The sequence below is a fragment of the Camellia sinensis genome, chromosome 2 (assembly GCF_055761805.1).
Source record: "Camellia sinensis isolate YWXY chromosome 2, ASM5576180v1, whole genome shotgun sequence".
Classification (NCBI taxonomy): Eukaryota; Viridiplantae; Streptophyta; class Magnoliopsida; order Ericales; family Theaceae; genus Camellia; species Camellia sinensis.
In genome coordinates this window covers 214,027,242-214,035,887 of record NC_138962.1, presented here as the reverse complement: position 1 = coordinate 214,035,887, position 8,646 = coordinate 214,027,242, and positions in this window count along the sequence as shown.

Genomic DNA, 8,646 nt, shown 5'->3' with positions numbered 1-8,646 from the left:
TGATTGTTCCTATAAGGAAGAATGACCAATATAACAATGAAATGTTCATTAGTAAGACAAATATGTTGGCTTTTGATTGTTCCTATAAGGAATAATGAACCAATATAACAATGAAATATATCACTAGTAAAACAAATTTAATGCTTGATAATAAAGAAATTGCATTGTTCCCCTCTATCATTTTCCTATATATTATTTCAACTTAAAAGATATTTCAAATTATTCACTAGTTTCATTCAATTCTTTGAAAAATATATTAGAGAACTTGTTGAGATTTCATCATAAGATGGTTTTTCTGGGTGAAAAAAGAAAAACGAGTAATTTACACCGTTCACAAATAGGGGGGCATATAAGCATGGGCAAGATAGATTGTGAAAATATCCATTCACATTTCACAAGATATGGAACAATTACTGATACCAAACTCATAACCCTTTCTTTCTTCCACAACTCTATCAAATCTAAAGTTCTGTCTCAATACCCCGTATTAGTTACTTAGCTAGTTGCTTACCATTATTATGAAACTTCAAACCAAACCCAAGAACAAACAAAAAATACAATCATAGAAACTGAAATCTTAGTTCTTTATTCTATGATGTGAAAGATGCACTTTAAGGAACCATAAATTAATCTTCTATTATGTGAGCCTTCCAATCCATGTTTAATACTTTCCCTTCCTCATTTTTCCACTTATTTGGTTTTTATTATGTTCCACTTACATGCCTAGAAGATAAAGGGAAAAGAAGACATATAGAATTTCATAGCAAATTGATTGTGTTCTTTCTAGTTTTTTTAGAATCTCTCCCTATTCTAATCAAATTCTTTCTTCACTGATAAAATAAAAAAGATGAAAATGTTACCAGGAATTCTTTAGTGTTCCACTTTTTATCAATAAGATCTATCCATTTGGTAGGATCAACATTCTTCGGTGGGTGGTTTCTTGCATACTCCTCCCCTTTAGACTCCTTCAGCTCCATGAATTGTTTGTGCAGCCTATAGGTATGGTTACTCAATCTCCGACCAAATTTTGTGTTCATTGCCTTCTCTATATCAACAGGGTCTCCTTGTAAATCAAATTGATCCTGCAAAAAATAGATAAGTCATAGATAATTCTTATAAAAAATAAAACAATTACAATAAATAATTACGATTTCTAACCTATTATAAAAATGAGTACAATGTCCTATAATAGAGTAGACAACGAACTTACATTCAAGCGTTGAAACATAGCCTCCTTAACAGAGGCATCAACATACTTCCACCTACGAACACTTAGATCTGGTAAACGAGTTCGCACTTCTACACCAATCTTTGAGGCTAGTTTTAAGGCATAGTCCCCTACCGGTGCACAAAATTCTGGAGGGATAGGCACGCTAAGCTTTCCATCTCTATCAACAAGGCCTTGAACCTCTTTGCCTCGAGTCAGGCCATGAACACGCTTAGCAGCTGATATTGTGAAGCCATAATATTGAAATAGCATGTGATCAAATTTAATTAAGATCTCAAATCAATGTAAATAAAGAGTGTGTCTTACCAATAGTATTACCAGCAGTCACCTCAAGTTGAGGCTCCACATTGAGAGGTGGTGGCGGATGGCTAGCCACCTCAGGATGTGAATAGGTATCCCTCTCTTCTGATGCGTGGGTCAATGCCTCATGATGAGATTGTGAACGGGCTCTCGATGGTATCTCTAACCGCTGAATAACATAATAAAATATGAATATATGTATAAAGATATACATGTCTATGTGTGTATGAATTGAAAGTAACAAGAAAGAATATATTTCACAATGCATAAATGTATAGTACCTCATGCTTAAACGAATCATAGGATTCAGTGTCACTGCCATCTTCAGCCTCTGACGGTCGATAATCATCGTCATTTTCCTTAATTGTTATTTGTTTTTCCTTTCTCAATTTCTTATGTTGAACAGCAGCCTTCAAACAAGTTGTTATATTCTTCACTCCTAGAGCATTCATTCTCTCACAGTTTTTATTAATTGTCTTCATTCTTTGTTTCTCATAGTTCGTTACCTTCTTAGTTGCGGTACTTGGTTTGGTCAACTGTTTTTTTCATTTTGCCCAACTATAAAGCATAATTGAACATTTTTTTGGTGGATACACATAATTGAACATTAGATGTAAAGAAAAGATAATTATATATTTCTATACATAAAGCATAAAGCAACAACAACTTCAACAAGTGGACATGTCATATAGGCTCTAAATCATTGAAATATGGTTAGAGTGAGATGGATGTTTTTTGTTTTTACCATTTACTTATCATAGAACAAATTAATTATAAAGCCATCAGACACATAATATGACCAATCAACGATAAACCTACATAACAGTGGATGAACCACACAACTAAAATTCAACTACATTAATTAAGAACAATGTTCATATAGAAAGTGCAAAATAACTACAAATCCTAGTCTACATCAAGATCCATATCGTAATCCACATTAGGTTCGTCACACTCTTCATTTTGTTTGTCAGCTCTATTCTCTATCATTGTTTCATCAGATGACCTAACCATTGTAACAACTTCTGCTTCAACACCATCTCTAAAACATTGAACATTAGGGCCGATGTCAATTGGAACAACATCGGTAATATTTTCTTGTTGGAACACATCGTTTTCTTCTGGTTCATCTAATGATTCTCCATCACCTACTGTAGACACTCTATTTTGACCGGCCCTAAGACTTGGGCGCTTTCTTTTGATTACCCGATGATGACAATTAGAATGTGTTTCTCACAAAATTCTCAGTAAGAAAGATAGAATTTAAGCTTTAATCCCAACCTTCACCCCTTTTTTTGGCCAAACTATTTTAGACTTTAAAACCCTCTTTTCAAAATATTTTTTTTTACGATGTCCCGAGGCTCCCATTTTGATTAAAATATTACATTTTTCAGTAAACCAAGTAAGGACAAAGTGAAAATAAATGGAAGGGAGGTAAACTTTTTGAAAAATATTTAAAAACATCTTCTTTATAGGTTTAGATTTGAAGGAAATGGGAGTGGATGAAAGAAAACTGGTTTAGGAAAAGGATGAGCATCAAATCATTAAGAAAGAAATGAGCAGCCTTCACTAAATTAGGCATTTCTCTTTGTACACTTGGAATTTAAATCTGAGACCACCACCATTGGAAAGTAGACTTTTAGGGATTCAATTTAGACCGAAGAATCACCTTAGACCAAGTCCAAATAAGGGAGATATGCCCATTTGAAGTTAGGCTTAAGAGTAGATTTTGTTGACCCAACCCAAGACAGCCTTCACTAAATTAGGAATATCTCTTTGTACACTTGGAATTTAAATGTGAGATCACCACCATTGGAAAATAGACTTCTGGGGATTCAATTTAGACCTAAGAACCACCTAAAACCAAGTCCATATAAGGGAGATATGTCCATTTGAAGTTGGACTTAATAGCAGATTTTGTTGACTCGACCCAAATAGCAGCAGCCCATTGTTTGGTTCGGTTGGGACACTCCATTGACCCATTTTCTGACCCAAACATGTCCCAATGCATGTATACTCATCCCCCATTACCTAGTGTTTGCTCCATTGAAGATAATGCTCCATTTTTGCTCCCATTAGCTCCATTAGTGTTCCATTAGCTCCATTACCTTCATTTATGCTCTATCTTGTCTTCCCCCATGTCTTCCACCATTTCTCCACTTGCTTAGCCTATAAGGAGAGAACATTTGAGCTAGAGAAAAGAGGAAGACAAGAGAGAAAAAATGAGTTTTTGAGCTAAACACACTCCTATCTTTCATATACACCCTATACACTCCATACAAACTGAAATTCCATTTTTTCTACATCCAAAACTCCTCCAAAAATTCTGAAATACTTGAATTTCAGTAGCTTTGATCAAGAGGAAGAGTGGGTTTTGGTAAAAGTGAACAAAAACAAGAGAGACAATCACTTTTTCACCACATACACCTCCAAGCCATCATTCTAGCAAGAATTCCAAGCTTTCAAAGTGAGGATTGAGAACATAATTCATACACTTGAGGGTGATCAAGAGTAAGTTTGGAAATCAAGAAGTTCAATCTTTCTTTGGAAGGTGAATTTCTAGTCTTTTATTCTTTCATTTTCTCATATTTTCTATCTCATATTTATTTTCTTGCTTCTTATTTCAAAGTGTTTTGTTATAATTTTCATACTTTATATTTCATAGGGTGTTGTTGTGATCCAAGTGGTTTGTTTAGCTAATAATAATAATAATAATAATAATAATAATAATAATAATAATAATAATAATAATAATAATAATAAACAGAACCATCATTGTATTGTTGAATATTTTGGATATCTTGAATTGAGGATTGTTGTTGATTTTGTTTATAATTTTCATTGATAGTAACCCATTGATCAGGTAAATCAACATTTTTCCATTCAATCATTTGAGGAACATTAATGTGTGATTCTTGATTACTACTGCTTTGAATTAATAGAGTTTTGTCTTTAGGACTCTTGTGTAAAGCATGAACATTTAAATTAGTTTGCATGCATTTATAATGAACACGATATATTAAAGCAATATTATGAACTTTGTCTTTCATGTTAGTAAATGAACCATGTAATTGAATATTTAGTGTCAATGCATCTAAAATGTGTGGATCTCGTAAACTAAGTGTGAAATCAGGAAAACAATTAAAATGTACTGGACCTTTATGAAGACTAGTTTCCATCATATCCATTAAACTATCATTGTAATTAAGAAAACGAGTATCTCGTAAACATAATAAAACAGAGGTATTTTTCCCTATCATGGTTAATGGATTAACACCAACTTGAATTAAACCAATATGCATAAAATTGTAACCATTATTTAAATGCCTTTTGATTAATTTAGTATCAAATAACCTATAGGTTTCTCTAGGTTTTTCCCAAGCATAAACTTGTTCAATTGTTTTAACATGCAGAGTAATTTTAAAAACATTATGTATAAAAGTAGTTTTATAAATTTCTTTGATTGGCAATTTAGGTATATTCCATCCAGCATCAATTTTATCATTTTATATTTCAACATCTTCTTCATTTATTACTAATCCTTGATTTGGTATTGAGGGCAAAGTTGTTGACCTAGAACTGACTGATGAGTTACTTCGAAATAATCGATTCATTGTTTGATTTAATTAATTAGTTTTACAGATATCTTAATACATACCCTATTCTAGTCATGTTATCACAGACCAAAATGGTTTGAGTACAGACCCTATTCGGGAGACCCCTATGTCCTATACTGCCTAACTCTAAGGACTTACTCTGGAGAGGGAACAAAAGTGGGTGACTTAAACCAGGTGGATAAACACAGACCGATCTCTTGGGTGATTAAGATGAACTAAAAACTCGATTAATCAAATAAACAACAGAATTGATTAGGATGAAGAAACAAAGCAGTTAGAAGAACAAGGCTCTGATACCAAAAGGCGGAAGCAAGCAGAATGAAGAACATGGATTACGAAATCAAATATGATTAAATTGAACAACAGAGCAGAATACATAATTCATACAGAAAATAACTTACAATTACAATTGTAGCAACTGTAAGGATCTTAACTAGGTTACAAACGAGAGGAGGTAATTGTCACTCAGAACACTCTGGTTAGAAAATTGAAGAATGCCTAAGTGATTACAATTGATTACAATATATAGAAAACAAATTAACTATACAGCTTGTGATTGACGAAGGCAGCTGGCAGCGCATGGAGCAAAGCAGATGCTGTCGGATGCTTTTAGCTAATTAATTGAGCAGTTGTGTAGCTTTAACAAAAGTTGATTGAGTGAATAGTGACGGTGAACAGTAAAAGTGAACAGTAACTTTTACTATTCATCACTTTCGGTGATCATGTGGATAAAGGAATCAATATAAATACAAATTGGCAGCTTTTCTTGAAAGAGTATTGATTGAAGCTAATTTGTATTTATAGGGAATCCTATGTTGATTAAATAAATGGATCCTGAGCATCTTGAAACTCTGGACCAGAATATTGATTGGTTGATTCTTTAGAAAAGTGTGAATGTTCTGAACCTTCTACTGAACTGTCTGAAGTTGATTGGGCTTCAGCTTGATCCACAAGTTTACAGGCTAGCTGGAGTAGTTCATCTCTGGATGACTTGGGCTTGATTTTAGACTTTTCCTTGGGCTGAACCGAAGGTGAATTAGGCTTTGACTAAGCCTTGGATTTGGATTTTGACTTGGGTTTTGATTGAGTCTTGGGCTGGGCCGGCAATGCAGGACCTTTGGACTTAGCCTTGGACTCTAGTTTATTGGGCTTGGAACCACTAGATGAGGGGCTGCCAAGGTTGATTGGAGGAAGACTGGGCTGACTTCCCTGACTGATTGCAGCAGTTGGGTTCTGCTGGGCTTTAGCAAGTGCAGGAGTAGGAGCACATTGATCAGCTGGGAATTCTTCTTGAACAATTTCAAATATGCGGGCAAATTGAACTTAGCCCACCATTTGACTGAATGCTGTCGAATGACTATTTTATCATCAAGTCCATAATGCCATTTGAATATCCAAGGGATTTTATATTTGGATATAAAAATTAACAATACTGGAAATTGTCTTTGGTGAGTGGTGAATGGGTAAACAGAGGCAAAATAATTAATGAGGTCATTAAGACCATCAGGGAGGATATCTATAATGACGCCATAATGAGTCCACCATCGCAGAAACCAGAATGGTAAATCAGACTTAAATTTTTTATCAAAAGAAATGAACCAAGAATGACTGAAGGTTTCATTTTGGTACAAGAAGATCTTGAACCAAGTATCAATGTAATCATGGTAATTATACTGAATAGAGTGACCAGGCAAATCTCGAAGCTGATAAGGAGGTCCCCATTCAGCTAAAGAAACAATGTTGTGAATGTAGATTGAATGATACAGGATCTTGTAAGAATAGGTGCGATCCTGAATTGGTTTAATCAGAATTGATTGATGGTGAATCAAAATATCTTTGTAATAGGAGAGTGTTTTCTCTGGATGTGAAAGGATGAAATGGCATCCAAAGCCAAAATAGGATTGAGCAATTTCATTAATGGTTTGACTCTTGGGGTGACTTGGTTCTTTGTAGAACAGATTAATAACATGTGATTTGGTGTACTCAGATCGGCATGATTTATAACGCCCTCAAAATAATACATAAAACCCATCACTTTAGACATGCATTAATATAAAAGAAACCAACCATTTCTATTCATCAGAATAATTCTTACAACTGTATTACATGTTAACAACAAAAGCAAATGCCCTATGGGCTTACAGCTTTCCAAGTTAACACTTGGTTACAAAAAAAGAAGAGTGCTAACTCAATACATATTAAGCCCTTGGCTTGAATTTACATGTAATACATCAAAATAAACAAAAAAAAGAGTCTTCAACTCTCATCATCATCCAAGCTATGTCCTTGGAGGTGGCATACTACCTGTACCTGAAAATAATGTCCCATATAGGGTGAGCCAACGCCCAGTAGAGATATGCTAAACACAGTATGAGCAATAACTAAGATATTAGCAATTGATAAATGTTCAATTTCCATAAACCAATTCATAACCCATTTCCATTTCATGACCAATATGTTCATGTTTCATTTCAATTTCCATTTCTTATCCATTTCACAATTTACATCAACGGCTCAGAACCTGGCCAATCACTTATATGAGACAGTGACACATATTAAACATTTCCCATTTTACAATAGATAAACATACTAGTTCTATCAACATTTCAACAGATAAGCATACAAGCTGTATCCACATTTCAACAGATATGCATATTAGCTATATCAACATTTCCAATGATAAGCATATGAGTTGTATCAATACTTCCAAAGATAAGTATATGAGCTATATCAACACATTATCTGACAAGCATATGAGCTGTATCAGTGGAGTCCATCCCCTATCTCCTCCCAAACAACATCCGGTTTAGAGGTCCATCCCCTATCTTCCCCTAAACCGTGGAGTACATCCCCTATCTCCTCCCACACACACAACGTATATACACAAAGGTCATATACACAATCAAACAATACATAACGTTAATGTATTCTATCAACCGTCATACTCTATGACATATCCAATTGATTAGTTTTAGTTTGCCTAATCATCATGCATTGTCTACAACAATCAAAACTACCCTCCACCGGTAGCCCAAGCAATTATTTCTAAACAGATAATAAAAGCTCCAACAGATAAAATATCAATGTTTTAAAAAGTGAGCGATTAATAAATCTAACTCCACTATTCTACCATATAATGAACCAATTTCATTATTTCCAACTCAATTCCATATAGCTACAATTTTCCCAAATTAATTATACCAATTAATTTTAAACAACAAATTAGGGCTTTTACCCCTAACTCTCAATATCAACTCAAAGGTTCAAATATGACCAACCAACAACTATATCATCATTTTGAAACCCCAAATACATATTATGAGCCCAAAATCACAAATCCTCTTTAACACATTTTGAAACCCTAAGTCCCAAAATCAACCATTTAAACAATAAGCTCAAAGTCTATGTTAAAACCCATAAGAGTGAGTAGGAATCCCTACCTCAAATTTGGAGCTCAAGGAAAGAAGATGACGAAACTCAACGTGCTCCAAAACTCGAAAT